Here is a 26,918-nt window from a genome sequence, read left to right as displayed (position 1 = left end):
CCTTCCACTTGGACCAACTGCTTAACATCCACCAGAGATGGAGAAAGGTATTTAAGTACGTTTAATCATTCCACTTCAAATGTGGACCTAAATGATTGGCTTGCAGGAGCAGGTGTGACGGTGGAAGACGTTGCCAGACGCGGAAGTGTGGACCAACGACCGGGCCCGGGTCGCATTAACGGGGTTGTGGCGGCCTCCCTCCCTGTGTTGCCAGACACCGCCAACCTCCTGACCACCATCTTGGCTCATGTCTCACTAATTTAACTTCAATACAAAAATTATATTTCCAGTCATTCATATTCTAAGACCAGGGATGCATAAATTATTTTTTTCTGATGTACATGACTAGGTTTATGTGAAAGCTTGTTGTACAAATACAGGTGTTTAAATACATGTGTGGCATCCATGTTAGCTTTCCCTCCACCGTATGAGTAAACAGCTAAAATTGTTGCGAGTGTGAGTGTGTGTTCACCTCACTCAGCGGCCATGGCTCCTCATGTGTCATCAACGGCCAGGCCATGGCTCCTCATGTGTCATCAACGGCCAGGCCATGGCTCCTCATGTGTCATCAACGGCCAGGCCATGGCTCCTCATGTGTCATCAACGGCCAGGCCATGGCTCCTCATGTGTCATCAACGGCCAGGCCATGGCTCCTCATGTGTCATCAACGGCCAGGCCATGGCTTCTCATGTGTCATCAACGGCCAGGCCATGGCTCCTCATGTGTCATCAACGGCCAGGCCATGGCTCCTCATGTGTCATCAACGGCCAGGCCATGGCTCCTCATGTGTCATCAACGGCCAGGCCAGGGCTCCTCATGTGTCATCAACGGCCAGGCCATGGCTCCTCATGTGTCATCAACGGCCAGGCCATGGCTCCTCATGTGTCATCAACGGCCAGGCCAGGGCTTCTCATGTGTCATCAACGGCCAGGCCATGGCTCCTCATGTGTCACCACCTTAGCGTCCATGGCTCCTCATGTCTCGTCAGCTATAACAGCTTAGCGTCCATGGCTCCTTATATGTCACCAGCTGTATCAGCTTACCAGCCATGGCTCCTCATGTGTCACCAGCTGTATCAGCCATGGCTCCTCATGTGTCACCAGTTTAGCGGCCATGGCTCCTCATGTGTCATCAGCAGTAATATTGATATGATTTATTTGTAATATATAATTCCTTTATATAATGGTATGGATTTCAATTATAAAATTGCCATTATACTGAAAATTATATAAAGTTTATTTGCAGGCGATCAATATGGCGACCAGCTTGTCTTTCACAATATCTTGGTCAGTTCTCCTCCATCTTACAACATTAACACACACCGATATTATGACTCAATAAAAAGAAACTTGATATATATATATATATATATATATATATATATATATATATATATATATTTTTTTTTTTTTTTTTATATATATACTTTGTCGCTGTCTCCCGCGTTTGCGAGGTAGCGCAAGGAAACAGACGAAAGAAATGGCCCAAACCCCCCCCCCCCCCATACACATGTACATACACACGTCCACACACACAATATACATACCTACACAGCTTTCCATGGTTTACCCCAGACGCTTCACATGCCTTGATTCAATCCACTGACAGCACGTCAACCCCTGTATACCACATCGCTCCAATTCACTCTATTCCTTGCCCTCCTTTCACCCTCCTGCATGTTCAGGCCCCGATCACACAAAATCTTTTTCACTCCATCTTTCCACCTCCAATTTGGTCTCCCAATATATATATATATATATATATATATATATATATATATATATATATATATATATATATATATATATATATATATATAAGCATCATTATATATCTCCTCTGGCCCCCGGTTAAATACATGGGAATTTCAGTTATTTCCTCTTAACATTGTAGTCATGACCTGTGACATGTTTATTTTGTAACCGGAAAAATGTCCTATGATGAGTTAGGATTGCTATGATGATGAGTTAGGATTGCTATGATGAGGAGTTAGGATTGCTATGATGAGTTAGGATTGCTATGATGAGGAGTTAGGATTGCTATGATGATGAGTTAGGATTGCTATGATGAGGAGTTAGGATTGCTATGATGATGAGTTAGGACGCCATAATGGAATACATTAACTGTTAAATAATATAAGTAGTTGAGCTAGTGTTAACCTAACCAGGTATGGTGAAAACTAAGTCTATACCTGGACTTCATTGTTTACATGAATAGTGAGGGATTGTAACACATTAGATTGTAGGGGTCTATATTAGATTACAGAGGGTCTCTGTTATATTATGGAGGGTCTTATATCATGGAGGGTCTCTGTTATATCATGGAGGGTCTCTGCTATATCATGGAGGGTCTCTGCTATATCATGGAGGGTCTCTGCTATATCATGGAGGGTCTGTTATATCATGGAGGGTCTCTGTTATATCATGGAGGGTCTCTGTTATATCATGGAGGGTCTCTGGTCTCTGCTATACCATGGAGGGTCTCTGCTATACCATGGAGGGTCTCTGCTATACCATGGAGGGTCTCTGCTATACCATGGAGGGTCTCTGCTATATCATGGAGGGTCTCTGCTATATCATGGAGGGTCTGTTATATCATGGAGGGTCTCTGTTATATCATGGAGGGTCTCTGCTATATCATGGAGGGTCTCTGCTATATATATACATAGGTCGTTTCTGTTCCATTAGGCTAAAGTGTTGGGTTATTTTTGAGTCTTATTTTAGGAAAGAGCCAGCTGGTAAGACTCACCAGATAGGTAGGCCAGCTGGTAGCATTATGGCCAGGTGGGTAGGCCAGCTTGTAACACAGTAGCCAGCTGGGCGAGGCAACAGGTAACATAATGGTCAGATGGTAACGCTGTGTGGCCAGGTGGGGCAGGTTAGCTGGTAACATTATAACCAGATGGTCCGGCCAGCTGGTAACATTATAACCAGATGGTCGGCCAGCTGGTAACATTATAACCAGTTGGTCGGCCAGCTGGTAACATCGCAATACGTCCAGGTATGAAGGGGGGGTAGCTGGCGTCACACAGGTGGGGCGGGCCACAGCTGGTAGCATGGCACAGATGGTGCAACATGAGAGAGAGAGGTGGTCGGGTGAACACTTCACTCACGTCTGGTGTCATACTAAATGCAATGTTTTTTCTCCTTCGCCATTTTATATTTGCCAGCTGTGTTGTGTGTCTGTATGTGTTGTAATTATTGTAGAATTTTGTCTATATCTCTCATTCTCTCGCCTTACGAAATACAAAACTATATCTATCTATCTATATATATATATATATATATATATATATGAATATATTCCTATGAGTCCACGGGGAAAATGAAACACGAAAAGTTCCCAAGTGCACTTTCGTGTAATAATCACATCATCAGGGGAGACAAGAGAGAAATATAACAGTCACTTGATATACATCGAAGAGACGAAGCTACGACGCTATTTGGTAAACATGTGATTGTCCAAAACGTATATCAACTGACTGTTATATTTCTCTCTTGTGTCTCCCCTGATGATGTGATTATTACACGAAAGTGCACTTGGCAACTTTTCGTGTTTCATTTTCCCCGTGGACTCATAGGAATATCTTGATCACGCGCAAAATTGTGATCCTTTCCAATATATATATATATATATATATATATATATATATATATATATATATATATATATATATATCATATAACCCTTGATTGTTATATAGAAGACATCCAACTCTCTCCCACAACCCCGCTTATGTGCAAACTGTTTATATAATTTCTATTTATAATATAAATTAACGACGGAATCTTGTCTCTCATTTCCGGGTTAGTGGACACAAGTTGTGATTGTGGAATTATGATGAAGGGTGGATGTGTAGCTGGATGTGTGGATGTGTAGCTGGATGTGTGGATGTGTAGCTGAGTGTGTGGATGTGCAGGTGGATGTGTAGCTGTATGTGTGGCTGTGTAGCTGTATGTGTGGATGTGTAGCTGTATGTGTGGATGTGTAGCTGTATGTGTGGATGTGTAGCTGTATGTGTGGATGTGCAGGTGGATGTGTAGCTGTATGTGTGGATGTGCAGGTGGATGTGTAGCTGGATGTGTGGATGTGTAGCTGGATGTGTGGATGTGTAGCTGTATGTGTGGATGTGTAGCTGGATGTGTGGATGTGTAGCTGGATGTGTGGATGTGTAGCTGGATGTGTGGATGTGTAGCTGGATGTGTGGATGTGTAGCTGGATGTGTGGATGTGTAGCTGGATGTGTGGATGTGTAGCTGGATGTGTGGATGTGTAGCTGTATGTGTGGATGTGTAGCTGAGTGTGTTGATGTGTAGCTGGATGTGTGGATGTTGCCTGGGTGTAGATGTTGGTTAATGTGATAGCATGAGCGGGTGTCGAGTGGCGGGAGAGTTCGCCATCAAATATGTGATGTGAACTCTTGGCAAAGACAGCCATCACGAACTTTAGACTCTCTCTCTCTCTCTCTCTCTCTCTCTCTATCTCTCTCTCTCTCTCTCTCTATCTCTCTCTCTCTCTCTCTCTCTCTCTCTCTCTCTCTGGCTCGCTCACTCTCGCTCACACTTTCCCTCCCTCCCTCCCGGTGACTATAATTTCTCCATTTCGAGTCACGTTTCGTGCTAGTGTTACTAGCGATGGATGGACGATGTAGGCGGTGTTGAGGAAGGAGTTTTGAAGAAATAAAAAACTTAATGGCGACCTTGAGAACGAGAGAAACTTCGTAAAAGATTCGCTTACCGGGCGTGAGAACCGACCGATCACTTTTGGGAAAGTGTCACTGTTTTCGTCCGCATTTCTGAATGACTGTTCATTTTGGCGGTCGTCAACTCGCTCTTCTACCTTTTGTTATTTTAAAAATGTAAATACTTAATAAATGACGTATATTTTTTGTAGCAGTGTATTCCGTAATTTTAGTAGATTATTAGGATTATTCATGTATGTCATTCTATGAAATGATATGAGTATAGAAGGTAAATAATGTGTTGATAGCTGGCGTTATTGGAACAATGTTATGAACATCCGGGACCCCGTCCAACATGGAGACTCAGAGGCGCATGTGAAATGAAACTTTAAGGATTGTGTTGAGTGTGTTGAGGCCCGGGCGTACATCTCTCCCATGCGAGGATCTCTGACGCGGCTCCGTCTGTAGGGAACCATCAGGTAAATGTGCGGCGCTGCGGCCGCCGCCGCCGCCATGACCGCCTGCGGTCGCCCGCCACTGCTGCTGGAGGCGCGGCTCCCATGGCCTGGTTGAAGGAGGTGTGGCGAATATCACGGTGCATGTGTCAGGGCGAGAGAGGCGGCAGCCTTCCCTGGTTTTATGGTGGGTGGGAGGGTGTGGTGGTGAGGGCAGAACACCTCGTATGACTCAGCCAGGGGGGGTCGAACCCACCGAACAAGACCGTGTCTGAGGAACATATATTTATATATAACTCAGGAGTCACAGGTACTAATTAACAACCTTTTTCTCTCAAAAATGATGTGCCATTATAGTCTTATAAGGTCAGTGACTCACAGCCTGTTTGTGTTATGGGTCATAGAGGGAATAGTGATGACAGGCAACACGTTTTCTTTCGCCATCGTCACTGAGGAAGATGGGGTAATGGTTGTCATCTCTAGATTTGAACATTTCCCTTCGTTCTTGTGAGGTAATTGTGATATAACGATCACATGGATGTTTGTCGTAAATGTTTCATAGTTTACGTATTTCGTAAATTTGTAGTGCCACCGTGAAGTCCAAGGAAATAAAATGTTATGTATAATGGAGTTATGTTGTATGGAAACGCTAAAAGAATAATGAAAGAAGTATGATTACGATCAGTTATCATAGGATTGTAGATGTCAGTAGTCAGGATGATAATAAACCGTAGATGTTTCTTTTCGTGAAACTTTGAGAAATGAGGAACCTAATCAAGGAACCGATATACACCTCTTCGTTATTTCAAAGATACAGCGATTTTAGTTTTGTGTCTACATGGTTATTGGGGTTCGTGTGCTTTCATGTGCATTTTATCGTTGCAGAAATTATTGTTGGTGTACTTAACTATAAATTTGTAAATTAGAACTTCATTGCTAGGGTGAGCTATATTACGTTTTGTCATGTTTTGATGCTTTCTAGGTGTTTTCATCCCTTGTGTTAATCACCCATTTTCTCTGATCTCCAATTATTATCAGTTTATTTACAGTTGAGGAAAATTATGATTATACAGGTGACTTATTTCCCCGCAGAATCACATATTTTAAGTGTTAGGATTTGGTTGATATAATTTTCATCCACATTCGTCAGGTTATTTGAATGCTACTATTAAAGCTATGCGACAACTGAATCACGACATGCTCGTGGGATCGCTTGTGAAAAGTTTATTGCACAGCCAAGTGATGGTGTAGTGTTGGTGTTATCACTGAATAATGTGGAATTGGTGTGAATAACACCAGCAAGCTATTAGATAGCTTCTGGATGGCTACCAGAGGGCAAAGAGGATGTATATTGTATAATTAGATACGGTAGGTTACTAGCATTTTGATGTTGTTAAGTAATGTGTCATTCTATGATGAATTTGAAGGAATTACGTTCTTAATTTAGTAGCTTATATTCCACAACGTTGATACAGTTTTTGTAATATTCCGTAATTTGCTCCTGAACTTTGTACAAAGAAGAAAATTGTGGCTGTTCAACTGCTGTTTGATAGTTTTCATAGGTTATTAGTGTTGTTTGGTGCTGTGTGGTTTAAATCATTGCTGTTTGGTGATACGTTTTACCCTGTATTTTTCTTCTCATTTTGGTGTGATGAAGGAAAATAATGGCTGTCATCGCTCAAACTGGAACTTTTATTCTACCTTGTGCTTTTGAAAATGACGAGATGTTTTATGTATATGTTCCTTTATTACGTGTTTATGGGTAAGATTAAATTCAATTCGAACCTATAGAAATTTTTGAAGGCTTAGTCCACTTTGGACATGTACAGTTTGGGAGCATACATATGTTAAGCTGTAATCGTTGCTTTAGAGGTGGATGTTATTTAGAGATATTGGTTATGATCTTACTATGAATAGTGGTAATGTTATGTTCCGTTACTGTTTCTTTTTATATTCAAGGCCTGGTCATTATGAGAACTTATGTCCTTAACAAGGGCCATTTCTATGAAAAGGACAAGGCATATTTTTATGGTAGCTTCTAAAAATTATTATCTTTTGTGTCATTTAATATATACTATGTACCAGCAAATGATAGCATCACCTGTATTTTGACATATTATTTGATGTGGCCTTTAGTCTCAAGAAATTTAAGAAACTGATAAAGTGATATTGTACTATTGGACTTGGTTATGTTTGGTTTTTAGCACTCATTGATATATTGTTTGTGTTGAGTTTAGTAGTACTTGCATTTCAATGCTAAAACAGGGGAAATTTGTTGATTGGATTTGAATGATTACACTCTCTCAGACAAATAAATATATTTTTTATTTGATATTTGCTTTATCAGGAAAAGATTTGTAATTATCTTCTGGATAAGATGCATTATAGATTGATGAGAGGGTTTCAATGCACAGTGGTTACCATCTTTAAGACGAGCAAAAGTAGAAAATATTACTAGTACGACATTAATTTTTACAAGTTTTATGTGTGCAGTAAGATGACCTCTTGCAATTTATATTAAGTCAAGAATTCATTTGAGGAGTATATTAGATCATGAATAAATGTGTTGGTATTTTAGTTGTTTCATTGTGAAAATAGCTGTGTTAAAAGTACCAAAAGTGTTCGTTTAGTTGAAGGGCTAACAGTGGCATTTGTTTGGAGATATTTCTTTAGGTGATTGAAACTGGACCTACCTCCTTTAATGTGACTTTGATTCAGACTTTGAGGTTACCAGTGTGTTTAGATAACCTGAGCTTTGTTTGACTTAAAGTCTGTGTCACTGTTTTTGGTGTGATATGAGAGAATTGGTGCTTTTTGTTGTTTAGACTCATATGAACATTATTCTGGTAGGAACTGGTTAAATAGGGTAAGTATGTTTTTATTTCCTAGCTTATCAAGGACATTTATTATGGATTAAAGTTAAAGCTTCGCTCTGCTCTTTCATACTTACTAACTGATTCTTAATGATTGTTTTCAAATGGCTGGAAATGGTCTTCTCTAGCATCTTCTTTTCAGCCTCTCTGTTTTCTGTGATACTTTTAATCCATGTTTTGCAATTTTTTCCCTTTGGGTTAGTGTTTCTCCCCATTTGAATTTCTCTTTTTGTCACATTTCCAGCTTTTGAAGAGATATCATAGTTGTCTTCTTGTCTTGTGGATCTCATCCTTGGTTTTCAGCTTCTCTGAGGATAATGACCTCTAGGCTGGGTATATTTCCTTGGTATCAAAATATCCTTTTCCCACTGTCATAAATTGCATTAATGCTGTTCAATTCTGCTTTGCAGCATGTTCATTGCATATTTGTGATCTCTTAGCTCTTTGTCTGTTTCTCTTCTTTTCTGAGTGTCATATATTGCTAGCCACTTTATCCTAAAGCATTTACCTGAGTTGTTTTAATGCTTATTAGAAATGTTGGAGTCAGCCACCAGTTTTATCTGCCTAATGTGTTATGTCGATGCGTTGTTCTCAACAGACATCTGTAACTTCATCTGGCTTCTTGGTGCACAGTTTCACTTGTCTTGCTTTTTGTTTGGTGGATCTTCAGACCTCTTTGTCTTGAGTGGCCTTCATGATCAACAGCTTACCAGAATGATATATTTCTTTATATTTCAGACATTTCCTAAAAGTAAATATTGTTCTCCATGATAATGAAGTAATTGATAATTTCTGAAGACTGCCTTTTGGTATGATGAGAAACATTAAACATTTAGTAGTGCTGGGTCAGTTTAGTATATAGATGGCTACCTCTTTCAAAAGATATACTTTTTGTTATATATTATGTAGAAGGTTTGTAGTGCTGTGTTAATACTCTGCGGTCATATCACATGAGGTGTGGATTCAGGCCTGGTGCCAAGTGTGGTTGATGAGATATTATTTGTTATGTGCCGGTTAGACTCGTGGCAAGTCTCCAGGACAGTTGTCACCACCATTTACTTGTGAGGGCTATCAAAGAAATGGTAACAATTGACCATTAAACTCAAACCTGCTGTGAAGGGAATGTAGTTAGAAATGAATTGATCTCATGTTACTTCATCCTTATTTTTATTTTATAGCCTTAAGTAATATAACTATTTTTTAACCATTTGCAACCATACAAATCAGCAAAGGGTTAGCAGTTAGAAACTGTAAACCTATTCCCTCACTCAGTATTCAGGTATTTAAGAGAGAGACTTTAATTATGAAACATACTGGATGTTATTGTTAGCATTAGTTTCTAATTTCACAGAGTGTCTAAAGTTTGTAGGTACAGTGATTCAGCAGTTTGTCGTGGTGTGACATCCTCTCACGGAGGGAGGGAGTCGTATCATGATATGTGTTTGGTGTTTATTTTCAGTTTACAGTACTGGTCATTTATTTTGAATTTACTAGCTCCTGCCATGATACTATATTTTTGAGCTAGAAACTTTATAAACTCACATACTGAATATAGAATGTTCAAGAAATGGGGTACTGCAAGTGTATAGAATCCTTTTGTGAAATACAAATAGATAATTGTATTCACACTCATTTGCACTTATTACAAGTAGGTAATTAGTTACACAGCCAATGACAGCAGTTCATTTGGAGAGGTAAAATAATGGCTTTGAGTTTCTCTGGTTAAAGAAATGTAAATATCAACTGAAGGCTAAGAAAGGGCAAGAACAAAGAATGTGTCATGTTTACGTGTTGGAGTAGTGTGTAGCACAAGTGACCATTTTATTATAAATTTTGTTAGTTACTTTATCTTGCATACCAATTCACCAGTTCATTCCCTGGTGTGTAGTCAGTAACAGATGTGTGAGTCTTAGAGGAGAAATCCTTGCTGGGCTAATTCCTGTTTTTTTCTGTTGGAAATTGAAATGATATGAGGGGAGTATTTTCTGGTCCTCTTGTTACCCTTAATTGCCTTAAATTTAACAATACATAAGAGACACATAGGTAGTGTTTCCCTATTATCCACAGTGATCATGTTTATACCATTAAGAAAATTGAATCATGTGATAGAACCTGAAATTTTTTTCATTATATGTCAATTGAGATGGTTCTTTGACTTCATTATGTAGGATGCAAATAGAGATTTTTAGAATTGCACTATATTTATTTGTAAAATATTGGGTCATGGTATGAGTATGAATTTTGGATTGATATAGATATCACTTGCATGTAATGATGCATTGACAATGTAAATATCACATGAAATAGCTGCACAACACTTTTGTTTTTATTCTTTGTTTTCAGTATCATTGTTAAGGTAAAGATGCCTTGAATTTGTAACCAAGCACCCTGTATGATGTCTTACTTTACAGAGTGACGACAGCTCCCCAGATAGAAAGCTTCACCTGCTAAAATGCCTATTGTCAGAAAATTACCCGAGTGGTGAGAAGGGTTGCCAAATTTGACTTCTGACTGCATGTTTACTGTGATGTTGTTGTTTTGTTACCTTCATTTGAAGTGTTACACCTTGACCATTAACTGGTGTTTGGAGGTGATGTGATTGCCTAATCCAAGGTTTTACTCAACTCATTTTGCACTCATTATCTGGAAAATGCATTTGTCTAGCTTATTTTTTTTACAATTTGTTGCATTTTTTCATTGATTTTTTACTTTTATTTGCTTTAATAGTTTTTGATGATAAGATACGGAGTATGTGAATTGCCAGGACAGTGCATGTGATTGAGGTGATAATTTTATGAGAAAATTAGGTTAACACTTTATAGGCATTCAAAATAAACCATGAAATGGTTTGTTGGGCTTGACTATGGATGGTTAGATTTGGTGTTATTCCATCCCTCATGACAACATGTTCTGACATTGGCAGAGAAGGAACTAGGAATTTAAAAAAGAAAAAAAATAAGATTGATATGGCAGATGACTGCATGTGATGGAAGAGATGAGGAAGCTTATTATTTTCTGTCTTTACCAGATTAGTTACTTTCAAGCAGTTTGGGAAGTTGAGGTATGCATTCTCTTCGGTATAGTTTTTCACAACCAGAAACTCATCAAAAGCTCTCAGACTAAACATAGATATTAAAATCAGATTTTGAAAAGATACCAGTTCAGAAACTACTAAAAAAGGGTGAGGCTTCATGGATGAGATAAGAGATATGATCTGAAACACTTTATTGAAGCTGAATGACAGATGCGGAGAAGTACATGCAAAAAGTTATGTCCAGTCTACCTGGCTGTGTTTGGGAAAAGACATATTGGATATGAATTATTAGTAGATGTGAGATAGCGGAAACTAGGAAATAGAAATGAGATCAAAGAGTAATAGTTATTTGCTTGTGTGTGGTTCCGGATATGTTTGGATCACCCTGCTTACAGTTTAACTGGAAATAGGAGCAAGATCAAAGAGTAATAGTTACTAGCTTGTGTGTGGTGGCAGAAATGTTTGGATCTCCCTTCTTGTAACAGGATTTGAGGATTACTGTATACAGTACATTGATGAACAATATTGTGAATGTCAGTGTGGACTGGAATGAAATCAGATGGACATATATAGTTACTTGTTGATTGTTGTCATTATATTGCTGTGAGGTTTTCAGTTTTGCATGTGTATGCTAAACTATCAACAAGTTTTTTATTAAAGTCTTTTGACTTGGCATCCATGTTCTTAGGACATTTCTCTTATGTTTACTTTTTTGTCATAATAAGATAGTCTTAATAGTTTTTGTTCTCCTCAGTGCCTATAATTTTGTTCCTGTCATCTACTTAGTATGGCAGTCTGTTAAGGATCACTTTGTCTTTTGTTATCTGACCATTCATATGGTGTTTACCACTGGGAATCACACATTATGTGCAACTTAACCATGTTAACTTACTCCTTGAATGTTATGGAATGTCAGTATTAAATCAAGGACTGTCAAGTTATTCTGTAAATTGCTCGCTTGTTAGAGCTGGGGTACTTGCCAGTGTTACTCATGGGTAGGGAAATCTGAGCTGCTCACCCTTTTGAATGGTGTTCCTTTTTGTTGGTCCCATCTCTAACTCTGGACTTTTTTTTTTAATCATTGACTATTGTTTCCTTATGTTTCTGTTGCCTTTGATTTTTTTCAATGTTCCTGCCTGGTTAGAATTATTTGTAATTAACAATATTATAATTGCAATTAGAGCATCTTGGTATTTTAGGTGCAGCCTTTTATAGTATTCTTAAACACCAGACTGTTACAGGTAGAATATCGAAAGTCAGTAATCCTTGGAACCAACCAGTATTTGGATTGTGGAATGTTTGGATCTTAGAAATACATGGACTACACATACTAACCATAATACCGGAAAGTGTTTTATATGCCTAATGCAGATTTACATGTTATTTGTGTGTAACATATGTAATCATGTACTACACAAAAAAATTAGCATTCAGTAAATGTTTTTATTGAAAGCTTAGGATCCAAGTTGGGTTTTCAGAAACATGGCTCTCGGTATTTTATGTGTATTTTCTTTTTTATAATTTTTGCACATTTGATGTTGACTCCTACTAATGTGATGCTTGCAAGGTTAGAAAGATTGAGTGTTTGCTGATGTAGTTTGTATTTAACTGATGTTATGATGTTCATTCTATGCTTATGTTAGTTGTGAGTGAATGGATATATGTAGATATTTCTGTTAGGTATTTCAGGAAGAAGTTATGAAAGCTTGCAAAGTTTGGACTTGATTTCTGTAACTTATCTTGAAACTCATAGGTTTTGAGGTAATGGAGTACGAGCATATATTAGGGATGGATCTGAAAGTTGTGCTAACGTGAAAATAGTTTCCTGTACGTGTAAATAGAATGTATATTTTCTGACTGTTTTAGCTTACTTTACTCAGAGTGTAATTTAATTTCTCTACTCTCTTTTAGGATGGAAAATGCAGGGAACATTGGTTCCCGCCGGCGTGAGGGCAAGAAATACGCTGTAGAAGATGAGGCCTTGGATAGAATTGCTAAAGAGGTAAGCGTATGTTGGGATTACTTTCCTGTTAACTGATGTTAATTGATCGTTCCATGTAATACAGTTTGAGCATCCTAAATCCTAAATCTGAAATCCAAAATGCTCCAAGATTTGAAACTTTTTGAGTGGTGACATGACGTTACAAGTGGAAGATTCCACACCACAGCATTGTAGGTGGAAACTGAAAACTTGCAATTGTTTGTTTTTGTTATTGTCTAACAGCTGGTACAGGTATTCTGCTTATATTACTGTGCTGCTTAGTTACCCCAAACACATTTTTTCTTTGTATCAATGGTATTTCATATTTTTTACTGTGAAGTGCTTATGTGTGAATGATTGCTTATTAGTAGCATATGAAATCAGAGTCAGGATTGAAGGTGATGCCAAACCACCATAGATTGTCCACGTAGGTGGCTGAGGTTGTGACACCTTAGCTTTCTGGTGGTTAAGTGTTACACAAACTTTGTTTCATGCACAAAATTATGGAAGATGTGTAAATTGCCTTAAGGCTATGTGTATAAGGTGTAGATGAAACTAAGTGGATTTTGTGTTTACACTTGGGTCCCATCCCCAAGATATCTCATTATGTATATGCAATTATTCCAAAATCCAAAAAAAATCCAAAAGCAGAAACACTTCTGGTCCCAGGCATTTTGGATAAGGTATACATAACCTGTATATGAAGTAACAAGAGGTGAGGATCATCAACATGGAAGGAAACACTGAATGACATTTCTGGTAGCAGAGCTGATTTTTAAATGTGGCAATGAATGTTAAGCAACAAAAATTCTTACTGAAATGTTTTTACAGTGATTTGCCTGCTGTCATATACTTTATGTGACTGTAAATGATTTTATACGTACGTTAGGATGAGGTTAATTTTGAGTGTGAGCAGCATTTTTCTTACAATTATTTTCAACTTTGTGCTAAGCTTACTTTAACCGCTGGGCTGGCTGCTGCACTGTGCAAAGGTAGGTCCACTGTTGGAAGTGCATTTCTGATCTTTTGTAGACCAAAGTTAAGAAGATGTAAATTCCAGAGTGATATTCCAAATTTGATGATAGTGTTCAAATGACAAAGGGTATGTTAGTCTGTTCGTGAATGACTCGGCACACCTGCTAGCACCAGGTGTTCAGGAACACTTGTGATAGTTGTCATAATGGTGTGAACTGTTATGCACCTTCAGTTTTGCCGTATCATATACGTATGTTAAGCTGGGACTGTGTAGAACTCTGAGCTAACTCTGATTTAGAGATATCATAAAATTATTGGTGATTTAATAATTTGGTAATCCTGTGTAAGGATTATGAAGTGCCTCATGATAATCCATCATGCAGTACATTTTTAATGGAAAGGGTTAGGACACAGTGAAATAAACAGTGTTGATATGATGGTAGAGTAGCAGTGTGTAAAAGATATCTGAGTGTGCACTCATACATTCTGCCTACTTATCTGTTGATTTCTTAACGAATGCACTGGGCATATTTTGATAAGATTGAGAACTTGAGATTGTTCTTACAGAAAATCAGTACTTGATGAACTGAAGTGGTAGACATTACTGTGGTATGTCCAGTGTTTACTAATTAAAAGTGTCAGTATTGTCAGCATAGACCAGAGTCACTAGTCCAAAGTGGAGTGCCAGTAAAAGGAAACCATTGTTAAGATAATGATGTGTAACCTGTATCCATCATAATGATTTATCGTAATGCTTTAGTGTAATATTATTTTGCTGTTAATGGGTTAACCATTTTGTGCAAGAAACTCTCCATTTATACATAATGTGAAAAACTACACTGTAAAAACTGTTTGAAATACTTGAAAACCACATGATGGAATGTATTTATAATTTTAAATCAGCAGGCTTCAGGCATGGCTGATTTTGAAGTATTTTACAATCAGCTTTTAATCTCATGAAATGTCCTGTGAGAAAACTAAATTATCACATCTTTATAATGGAAATTTCAGCCACTGAAACCTTGGTGTGCATAATTACTTGATATGAAAGGAATACCATGTTGCTTAAGATTGGTTTCAGTTTCATGTCAGCATTGCACTGTGCCTGAGACTCCAAGCACAGCTACTGTTACAGTTACATGTACACGTTACTGTTACCTTATCATATCAGAATTTGTGACCATTACTGCTGTGACTTCATCAAAGTTTTACATTTCCAAGTTTCTGCATAATGATTTATTGTGCTAGCATTTATCCCATGTTCTTCCCTAAAAAACTGCTCAGAAAACCAACAATTATACTCACATTTCACTGAAGTGGAATAAAACTTCAAGAAACTTGAGTAAGTAGGTCAGAGAGCCTGTTTTTTGAGCTGCAAGTCTTGATAGCTGAAAAAAGAAAATCTGTGTAAGATTGATGCAAGTACATTGCAAAGATTAAGGATTATGTTTGAGATAAGACAAATATTTGATAATACTATAAGCATTTTGTTATACCTAATTGCTTCTGAACAAGGAGTGAACAATGACTTCATCTGCACCTAGTGACTTGTAAAATTTCACTGTGTAATATACTGTAAGCATATCTGTATTTCATCACTGAGGATAGTGTAGAAAGAATATTTGTTTTGTGTGTTGTAAGGTGATGGAATGGAGGGTGGGGGTGCTGAGTTCTTCTTGAGTATTAGTATTTGTTAAATGTAGGAACAGAACAAGGAGCAAAGGAAGGATTTTTCATGAAGGCTGGTTTTCTGATGCCAACTTGGTGTGACATGATTGGCAAGCACATGAAATTGTATTTACCAGACCTGACTTGAAGTCATGAAATGATTGGTTTGCCAGTTACATTAGCAATAGGTCAACTTATGGGTCATAGTTTTGAGGGAAGTATGTGAGAGTGTTTGAAATTTTACTTTTTACTTAATTACATGAGTTAATATTTCATTCCGTTACAAATTTCCCGTACAGCATTTCAACACAATAACAATTTTGTTTTCTCAAGCTTTTTCAATAGCTGCAAATCCAACTAAGTTATATTTAGTTTTGTACAGTTCATGGGATGATATTGTTGTCTGCACTACAAGCCTTGTTACTTAACTTTTGACTGATACTTTTTTCAGCAATTATTTTTTATCATGTATGTATCCCTTTTATAGGGCTTCTCCAATCAGACAAGGCATTGATAGACTCTTGTAGTGCGAGAAGTTCCTCGACAAGATTGTACGTACTCCTGTTGTCACTGGACAATGATTCGGCCTCACTGAAGGTGATGTTTTACACATTGCTATAACCACAGGCAGATGGAGTCTGGTAACACCTTTTTCAGTTGAATAAGGTTGACAGTGGTATTGGATATTTTCAAAACAACAAAATACCATTAAATACATGCAGTGTTTTGTAGTTGTCTGTTTCTGATGCTATCTGCCTTTGTGGAAAAGGCAAAGAGGTATGAAGAATAAGTGGTGACCATTTTCTATTTTTTTTCTTTTTTTAAGTTTTATGAGGCACATTAAGATTACAGTATTGAAGCAGTATTCAGACTTTATACATTGGGAAAAGATAACTCGGTGAAATTCTTGGTCAGAAAAGCTGGATAGTAAATTTGGTTATTGCAGTAGTAAAGGATGGAACCTAGAGTCAACTACCTACAGAGTCTCCACCATGAGATGGACAAATTTGAGGCGCTCTACTTGGAGCTGCACACACACATGGCCACCAGGATCCCTGAGAATTTTGGCACAGAGTGGATGTCAAAACCTGTGCATGGTAAAATAACTTCTGATACATTGGCTAATAAAGATTATACTGATGTAGTAACACGGGATTTAGGGTCAGTTGATGATAATGCATGGTTCAGTGGCTCAGATTCCAATTCTCCTGATGGAGAAAATGAAGATGAAAAGAAAGATGTTGAGCAAAGCAAAAGTGGATTTGTTTCAAGGAAGGGTAATGGAAGTATGACAAATTTGTTTGTGGAAGATGTTGACTCTCCCCAAGAAATGGTTGAGGAAACCCCTTTGCCAATGTGGTTTTACCTCACTAACATATCCCTCATATTAAACCGTATGAGGTACTTCCTGGTAAGTAATAAGTATTTCATTTTTGATTATGGGTTATCTGTGTTGCCCAGCATGTAGGAATTTAGTTTGTCCAGCTCAAAAGTATAGTAATTCAATTTGCTCAGATATAAATCGGAGTCTTTTGTGTGCCCACATTTTCTTGCTGATATTTCATTATATTTAGATATTTTTCCAAGTACTTCACTCCAGTGTTACTTTGCTTTGCAAGTTTTTTTTATTTCAAATGCAAAAATCTAAGAATTGGCTTCAATAGTAAGGCTTGTGACCTTGATTATTAATGGTCACTTACTGTTTGTTAGGTCACAACCAGGGAAAACATTTTATCAGTTTTTGCACTTGTACAACACCAACTATAAAGAAGCAGATTTTGTAAGTTTCAGTGTATGGCATTTCCAGGATTTGGCTATGCCTAGCATAGTGTTTTGAAATTTTGTAGTGGGAAACTGGTAAGATTTAGAAAAAAAAAAAAAAGATTCTTTCAAACTTCCTCGCTGTTTTGTGCATTTGGTAATGTAGTGCCGGGAAAAGATGCGGAAAAGTCCTCATTTGCTCATATGCAATCTCTAACTGTCATGTGGAATGCACTGAAACCACAGCCCCACATCCACAACCAGGCCTCACAGACCTTCAGGGTTCCTCCTGGCTGCTTCATATGCAGAAGAGGATAAGAGGGAGAAGTCACTCCCTCAGAGATTACCACATGGAGCAACTAATAGGGAAACAATGCATGAGAAAACAGAGAAAAGTAAGAGGAAGGAGGTCTAGAAAGTCAAGACTTATGCCATACACTCAAATGGTGTTGAGATGTCAAGGACCTAAACAAAATGGCTAGGAAAGGATTTTGCCTGAATTACAGGTCTGGGCTATGAAGAGAAGTAAAAAATATTGGTTACTTTTCTCAAAAGCTAGAAGGAGAACAGGGAATCTTATTATAAGTTGCAAGATTCTAAAGAGAGAAACAGAGATAGCTTTTTCTTGTTTCTGTATAGTCTTCATTGTCAGGGAAATTTACATTCTTATATATCGTTCATTGTCTTTTGAGGTCTACCTCCACAGCTTGGGTTGAGATTAAGCTACCGAGTTGGTTTGTTGTTCATTCAAGCTATTGGAGGCTGCTGCGCAGAAGCCTAGGTAGTCGTCCATTGCTTTATGTGGGGGTTATGTTTGCAAAAATTTCACACACAGGGAACATGTGTATAGCGAGCCATACAGACAGATATGGGTTAGCTTGTTGCCCTTTATAAAACAGACACACCTACATATTAGTGGATTTTGACTGCATAAAAACAGGGACTGGTGGAAGTGGGTTCCATGCAGAATAGCAAAATCACATATAGTGTTCCTGCGAAAAGTGAGGAAGGGGTGGACTTACCTTAGGCCATAGATTTCTTTATTGTATTATCCACAGTTTTTCTGGTGGTTGCAGGCAGTGTGTACAGCAGTATTAGAACCTAGATATTCAAGTATTTTCTTTTATTCCTAATGTTTTGATTTAATTTGTGACATTTTACAGTCTTCCAGGCCCTTCATGCCAATAAGGAAATGTTTTTGAGTTTAGGTTGTGAATTAATCCTTGTCTTTGTCTTATTTTGTCTTTATAGCTTCTGTGTGGGACATGAAATAACTTCACATGCTCTGTAATTCTCTGGTATTCCTATCCTTGATGAATGGTATGAGCACACAAAAGTATTATGTTTTTGATAATATTAGGTCTTGAAGTATGTCATTGGTGGGTTTTCCCTGCTTCTATTGGTCTATAAGATCCAGCTGCCATGTTTTTGGAAGTCATCTGGCAGAGGATAAAGTTGTTAGACTATATTACTAAGATGTCTTGCAATTTTTCAGATGTGATGTGATGTCTTTGAGTGTTCATTGTTCTGTGCTGTTTATTATTGATTTTCAATACCAGAAGAGTTGGAACTCTGCCACTGAAAAGTATTTTCTTTATTGTTGATCCAGTGGAAGACTTTGTCTTTTTTGGTGTCTTAGTGTCTTTTGTTGATAGGATTTCTGTGATTATTCTAGTATCATCTGCAAAGGGTGATATGTACCTATGCCATGTATCTGCATCAATGTCAGATATGAGAATAAGGAACAGAAGGGGTATGCATATGGTCCCTCAAGAATTGAACTTTATAACCAGGAGGATGTGGAAATAGTGCAATTTACAATGTGTCGTGATCTGTTTGTTAAATGGCTACATGTCTGTCTTACAGTTTTTCCTCTTATTCCTTTCTTGCATAACATGTGTGCTATGACAGCATGGTGACATTTATGACACTTTTGCAAAATCTGGTTATAACACATCAGCAGTTTCCTTATTCTCCAGTGCCTCTACAAGCTGCTAGTTTCTGTGTAAAGATCTGGCTCTCGAGGGTTCATCATCACAGTGCTGCTTCTTCTTCCCTTTTTTTTTTTTTTTTTTTTGTCAAACAGTAAAGCTGTTGAACTTATTTTCTTTTGTCTTTCACACTTCCAAGAACTTTTCCCTTTTTAAGAATTAGGTCAGCAAACACCTAAGTAGTACCAATTGATTCTGTTCTTTCACTCAGTTTTTCCTTCCTTGACTAATGCATGTTTCTGCTCATACTGTGCTGGTTATTTTAAAAGAAATAAGGAAAAATGAAAGAAAGTATGATCTTGCAGCCCTGAGATCATGGTATTGTGGGTGATGGAGATTAATCAATTCCGTTCTCTCAGTCAATTTACACCCTAGTACTTAGAGAATTTAGTATTCCGTATTTTTTGTTGGAGTGCTGTGCTTTTTCATTCATGGAATGGGGCGATGTCAGTTGGTTTCAAACTTTTCAGAATGATGCTTGTGTCTAAATAATTTCCAGAGGATAGTTAGTTGCTATGCTTGTGGTGTTTAGCATTTCTTTATAAAGACAGTTCCTCGAGTCTTTCTATATTGTGGATCTCAAAGTCAACAGGAAGTATCACTGTACTGACCAGAAAAAGGGCTTAGTCATAAATCAGGAATACCATGCAACACACAAAAGAACAAAGATGACGGATTATACAGAGAATGGATACAGTATGAGTTTACATGAGAAAGACAGACAACAGGAGCACATCACAAAGAATTGCTTGCTGGAACTGAGACTGATGTACTTAAGTTGATTCTAAAGGGCACACACCTTTACATTTTCTTCACAATATCCCTGTCACTGTGAAAAGTCCCATTAGGACAAACAAAGCAGGAGAGTGTTGTGCAGGAGTTAGGGGGTCAAACCAAAAATGATAAAACAAAAGTAAGTCTTATGTAAATTATGATGAATTGCTATTTTTTCTTCTGAGGTGTTATTTGACGGATTTGAAATCATTGATGCAGTGATCAGAGAAGAAATTAAGTTTGACCCATTTAAAGGATTAGAAAAATATTGCAGTTGGGTAGTGGAAACACCCAAAATAGGTGTCAGAGCTTCCTGCATGTTGTAAAAATTGAGCTAGCATATATCAGGAAGAACTCCCTTCCTAGTTATTTTCAAGGCAAAATCAAACAAAAAGTCGACTGGAAGTTAAACTTACCATAAAGATGAAGGAATAAAACCTTTGCCTTCAATCTGGGTCACTTCAGGACTGCCTGATGATCAACATAAACTGTTTATGGTTTGTGTTTACCCTCCTTCACCATCCCCAAAAGAGACAGAAATGAAAATCATCATGCACTCTATTGCTCAAGAGTTTTGTGCATTTTAGGTTGTAAATTGTAATTCATATTTTCTAAAAGCAAAATGGTTGATTCAGTGATAGTGGAATTTGGGGATTTGTTTGGGAATTTTTCATTGAGTTGGGGATTAGTCAGGGAATTTTGAATGAGAATCTGTAGGCAACCTGCTTAAAAGAAACCTAAGAAAAGACATAAGGAAATTAATCTATTGCATTTTAGGGACTGATTATTTAGTTATCAAAATGAAAATATCATACAAGAAATTTGATCATTTGTCAAAATATGGTTGGGCCAATGTACGTGGCTCAAGGGTTGGGCATTATGACTGTTTCTTTACTTCCTTTAGGTACAAATTGTTAAATAGAAATATGAGATTACAGTCTGCACAATGTAATGTGATCCCCACCCTATGCTGTAGCAAATCAGCTGAATTTTATACTTAATAATCCAAATTAGTTATGACTTTATACCATGGTTAGTTGTGTGGGAACAAAGTGTATTGATTGCAACTGACACACTGAACTGATTAGTTTCATCCTTCTGTTAACTATTTAGATGTAGAGTCAACTGTTGTATGGGCATTCAGAGACCATTGTTTGTAACTAACACATTGAACTTGTCATTTTCAGTGTGCTCAAAGTATTTACATCTAGTATCAGCTGTTTGTGAAGTACCACTATGTTATTAATGAAAGGTATTATTTCTTTAATGTCGTGTGTTTAGGATGGCTAGTGGGGAAGATTACTCTCCATATCATCATTAATTATATAAGCTCAGAGAACCTTTGTATGGGGATCCTTCTGTTTCGAGGCTGCATGCCAGGCAGGAGTAGGGAAATCATGGACTCATTTGGAGCGAGAAATTCCTCAAGTAGACTGTAAACCATTCCGTCCATTGATGGTGTTAAAGCCTCGGCCAAGGGCTCTTCACTAGCTGTGAAACCCTATGTAAGTAGTTTCCTTTTGAGATGGTCATGTCAGGAGAAACCGAGTGTTTGATGGTGTTGGGATTTAATAAACTTTTTGAATTATTGGCACCTGATAAGGCGGATTGTCTCTGTGAAACATGTCCTGCCACGTGTAAAAAAAAATTTATATGGTAGATATAAATATCTGAACTGCTAAATTGCAACTTTGCCTTCATGACTATCATCATGGACTTGTGTGAGCAACATAAAATGTGATTATGGCAGCAGAATATTTCTGAAAGAAGAATCTTACATGTTAATCATATATTTATATTTGGCCTCTCAGTAATTATAGGCAAGAGCTACATGCAAAGCAAGATTTTAGACGTTCTTATAAACACCTGAAGAAATGTGTTCCCTGTTTTTAAGTTGGTTATAACTTGATTATGAGCTTAATGCCCAAACAACCCACCAAATAACTAACAGTTGCTACATGGTCTGCAGATGATCCCCATAATTTGTATTTTGTTACATGAAAAGGATTAAATATTATATGTCGCTGATATAATGAAACTCATGATTTATTATAAATGGTGCATATGATTTTCGTATGAATTGTTTGAGTTTCAGTGTATTTAAAACCATTCAAAACTGGTATTGACACATGGTTCATTCATGAAATCTTTTGTGTATTTATTAACACTTAAGTTTTCGATTGTTACTGGCGTCAGAAAAGCGTGTACGCTATTATTATGATTTTTATTTGCTGTTAGCCTTTAACCAGGCCGGAAATACCATTGTTGGAAAAGGAAGGCGTTCATGTTGTGACGTCATGAGGCTGATTTGTTTACTATGTCATGGAATGAAACGGAAGGTGTCCATGTTTGTGACGTCATGGAGGTGAGTCATAAAGGCACCGATGGAATGAAACGGAAGGCTTTTGTGCTGTGACGTCACGGGGGCTAGTTGTATCCTGTCCAGTGGTGGCTAATTACTCCTGCTGTGTGTGGCCGGCACACCCTTCATTACCGGGTCATTGTACATATATGTGAAGATGTACCTCCATTTTTATATGACTTGGAGATATAGAATATACTGAACTGTTAAGACTCCTGTTAGCTTCACTGTTGAAAAGGGTTGTTCAAGTGCTGGGTTTATAATGGTATATTTCGACTGTAATTACCGTACAGTTGTTAAGGTACACAATGACTTGAGTGTGGCTTTCCATTAACAAAATAATGATACTGAAACAACTGCTTATTTAATCTGTAATGTATGTTAAAAGATTTTGAGGCATGTCAGTGTTTTGTTAAGAGTGAATGTAGTTATGTATAGCACAAATGTATAATTGTAGTCTGTAATGATCCTCAAGAAATATGTTTTTAGTTTGATTATGACATGAAAACTTGTCATTGTACAATGGCTTCTTATTTCTTCTGAATGGAAGGAAATATGAAAATTGTGGAATCATTGAATACGCATAGCAGAGAGAAGAGAGAGATATATTAAATGTTTTATTAAGAAGAGTATTGATTATGTAACATGCTGAAGAATATTGATGTGTGTGTTGGCTTGTTTACAGACATTGTTATCTTGTAAATATTGGGACAAATAAGACTTACAAATGTTTCGTGATGACTGTATGTTGTCTGGCATATAAACATGTAGTGTTCATGTTTTTTTATTATTGAATATTGATATGATAAGGTTAGGAGGTAAGTAGATTTTGAATATGTCTTATATGCATGTGGAATATATTCCCCTTCACATATTTGGTTCTCCACAATGATAATCACGATTATTTTATTGGTTTTTAGAAGTGTGATTACATAATGACCTGATATTTTCAACTCCGGACGTGTAGAAGGGAAGTAAACGTAGAAACTGATTTATTTTGAAAGCCTCGGTCGGCCATTGGTGTGTGTGTTTGATAAAAATAATTACCTGTAGTACATATTTAAACGGTAAGGGGGAGGGGGGCTTACACTCTTGGGGAAGCCATAATCGTATTTTGTACATACATTATGTGTTGGTATCTTGCCAATGCTTGTACGTGGCTGGGTTGTATGTTGGGGGGGTTGTGGGTGTGTATGTGGGGGGGTTGTGGGTGTGTATGTGGGGGGGTTGTGGGTGTGTATGTGGGGGGGTTGTGGTGTGTATGTGGAGGGTTGTGGTTGATTGTTGTAGGGGAAGATGATAGTGTAGGTAACTGCTTTGGAATGTGGTTTGGGGGGTACTCCATTATCACTGCTCCCCCCCCCCCTTTCCCCCCACATCTCTGCCGCCCCTGTTTGGGGGGGGGGGGTTTATGTGGAGTAGATCCTTATCAGTACAGATATGAATGTTGATAAGGAGGTAGAATGTCGCATTTGGGCTCTTTAACGTAGAATGGCCATCTTGAAAGCCAGTTGTACTTTAACGACATGGGACGCTAGAGAAACCAAGCGAGAGGGTCTGAATAGAGTCAAATAATGCTGTTTTTTGTTGTTTGTTTGTTTTATGTTATACAGTGAGCGGGATGGTATAAGGGGCCATAACAAGTGATTTTCTCCATTGATTTTGTTATTCGTATTACGAAGGACGTATCAAGATCGCTTATTGTTATTACATAGTATAATGGAGTCGTATATAACCGGATAGGGAAGTAGAACTGGGAACCGAGGGGAATAATTTGTGGGATATGGAGTATTTTGTAGGAGATTGGGTCGGTAGATGGGGCTAGGCCGCCAGAAGGGCCGCCCTGTCGTGGTCGAGGGGGGTTAACACGCAAGGGGCGCGCGGGGTCGCCTCTCATTACACTCGGAACGAAATATATTTTCCAGAAGCAGGCCCATTTTCCCCTCCCACGCCAGTCATGTTGTTGACATTGTGTCACGACAGACGACTTATAGGGCGCCTTTCCACCCGTAAGGCTGCCAATTATTGTGGACTTTTGACTGGCTCCGATCAGCCAGTCTTCTCAGACCAAGAAGGGGAGTCACGTGACTCGATCCACCAATCAGCTCTTCGGAGTCACGTGACTCGATCCACCAATCAGCGCCTCTCTTCGGAGTCACGTGACTTAAATGGACCAATGAGAGCGCGTGTCTCCTCCCCTGGGAAGGTGGAAACTGTCGTAAATAAAGATGGTTTATTTATGTAATGGTGTTTGTTATCTGTCCTGGTGTGTGGATGTTTAGAGAGAGAGTTGGAAGGGGTAGCGGATGGGTAAGGTTCTGTGGTGATGGCAGGTGCTGGGAAGGCAAGATAACGGTTATCACTGAGCCTTTAACAGAAGTGATAACACGTCATGTCAGTCAGGCCTTTGAACACAAAAATATGACGGGTCACTTCACCAAGCCCTTGATATAACAGGTCACTTAACCAAGCCTTTAAACACAGGTCACTTCACCTTTGACACAGGACGTAACAGGTCACTTCACCTGTAACACAGGTGATAACAGGTCACTTCACCTTTGACACAGGTGATAACAGATCACTTCACCTTTGACACAGGAGGTAACAGGTCACTTCATTAACACAGGTGATAACAGGTCACTTCTACTCTTTCAACAGAAGATAACAGGTCACTTCATTAACGCAGGACATAACAGGTCACTTCACTGCACTTTTAACAGGGGGTAACTGGTCACTTCCCGTTTAACACAGGATGTAGCTGGAGGATCACTTCACTTTTAACACAGGAGATGAGTTATTCTGTATACAGTTGTATGTATGATTTTGTATATTGTATTTGGCTTCTCACCAGTGTGATACAAGATGTCTCCTGTCCAGTGGGGGTGTGTTAGGACGCCTGCGCGGAGGGGCGTGGACTGGGGGGGCAATGATTGGGGGGGGGAGGTAACGAGCGAACATAGCAATTCAACTGTACTGGGTACTTACCGGTAGTTGAGTTGTCCTGGGGGAAGGTGGTTATTACAGGCGACTTGTGGGAGGCCACTGGGGATCAGTTGTAGAGGGGGGGGAGACATTAGAGGGAGGGTCCCCTCCCCCTCTCTGCTGGTGTACAGGTCAGGTCGGGCCTAGGTGTTCATCCTTGGTCTGTATCGTCGTGTGGCCTTCCTTCCCCCTGCTCAAGCCAGCCTAGGTGTTCATCCTTGGTCTGTGTCGTCGTGTGGCCTTCCTTCCCCCTGCTCAAGCCAGCCCAGGTGTTCATCCTTGGTCTGTGTCGTCGTGTGGCCTTCCTTCCCCCTGCTCAAGCCAGCCCAGGTGTTCCTCCTTGGTCCGTGTCGTCGTGTGGCCTTCCTTCCCCCTGCTCAAGCCAGCCTACGTGGTGTTCCTCCTTGGTCTGTGTCGTCGTGTGGCCTTCCTTCCCCCTGCTCAAGCCAGCCTAGGTGTTCATCCTTGGTCTGTGTCGTCGTGTGGCCTTCCTTCCCCCTGCTCAAGCCAGCCTACGTGGTGTTCCTCCTTGGTCTGTGTCGTCTTGTGGCCTTCCTTCCCCCTGCTCAAGTCAGCCCAGGTGTTCCTCCTTGGTCTGTGTCGTCGTGTGGCCTTCCTTCCCCCTGCTCAAGCCAGCCTAGGTGTTCATCCTTGGTCTGTGTCGTCGTGTGGCCTTCCTTCCCCCTGCTCAAGCCAGCGGGGGCACCACCTCCCTCCCCCCCCCCGTCACCGGTGGTGCCCTAGCCACTACTGCTGGTCTCTTCCTCCTGCTGTAGTGGACGACCCTTCCTCCTCCACCTCCCCCCCCCGCGTCAACCTTCTCCCCTCTGTACCCCCCCTGCACAAGCCTGACGGGAGGGGGGGTTGGGGTGGCTCACACCCCCCCCCTTCTCCCTCCGTCTCCCCGCGCTTCTTATCGCGCCACGCCCGCTATCTTATCCCCCCCCCCTCTCACTCACCCCCCCAGGCCGTCTCCACCCCCCTCTCATTCACCCCCCCCGAGGCCGTCTCCACCCCCCTCTCATTCACCCCCCCCGAGGCCGTCTCCACCCCCCCTCTCACCCCCACCCCCGTCAACTGTGACTTGACCTTCCCCCTGCGTCAAGCTGGTGCCAAGGGGGCCCACTACCCCCCTATCGTCCTGGTGCCAAGGGGGCCCACTACCCCCCTGTCGTCCTGGTGCCAAGGGGGCCCACTACCCCCCTGTCGTCCTGGTGCCAAGGGGGCCCACTACCCCCTGGCGTCCTGGTGCCAAGGGGGCCCACTACCCCCCTGTCGTCCTGGTGCCAAGGGGGCCCACTACCCCCCTGTCGTCCTGGTGCCAAGGGGGCCCACTACCCCTCAGTCGGCCTGGTGCCAAGGGGGCCCACTACCCCCCTGTC

General features: G+C 39.6%; 1 protein-coding gene across 6 annotated transcripts in view; it reads right to left on the bottom strand.

Moving 5' to 3' along the window:
• LOC139767506 (parkin coregulated gene protein homolog) overlaps positions 1-25,699 on the bottom strand; it is a 64,775-nt gene extending 39,076 nt beyond the window's left edge. For 3 of the 6 annotated variants that reach the window (XM_071696934.1, XM_071696938.1, XM_071696935.1), the window contains exons 1-2: positions 25,540-25,697; positions 15,304-15,386 (exon numbers count right to left, since the gene is read on the bottom strand). The gene's annotated coding sequence lies outside the window, so the exon portion shown is untranslated. Of the gene's footprint in view, positions 1-15,303; positions 15,387-20,608; positions 20,706-25,539 lie in introns of all 6 variants that reach the window. The other 3 variants (XM_071696936.1, XM_071696940.1, XM_071696939.1) reach the window with 3 other exon arrangements.
• Positions 25,700-26,918: the final 1,219 nt, after the last annotated feature.

This window comes from Panulirus ornatus, chromosome 61 (assembly GCF_036320965.1).
Source record: "Panulirus ornatus isolate Po-2019 chromosome 61, ASM3632096v1, whole genome shotgun sequence".
NCBI lineage: Eukaryota > Metazoa > Arthropoda > Malacostraca > Decapoda > Palinuridae > Panulirus > Panulirus ornatus.
The sequence above is the reverse complement of the archived record's forward strand: the minus strand, read 5'-3'. Positions and strand labels throughout refer to the sequence as shown.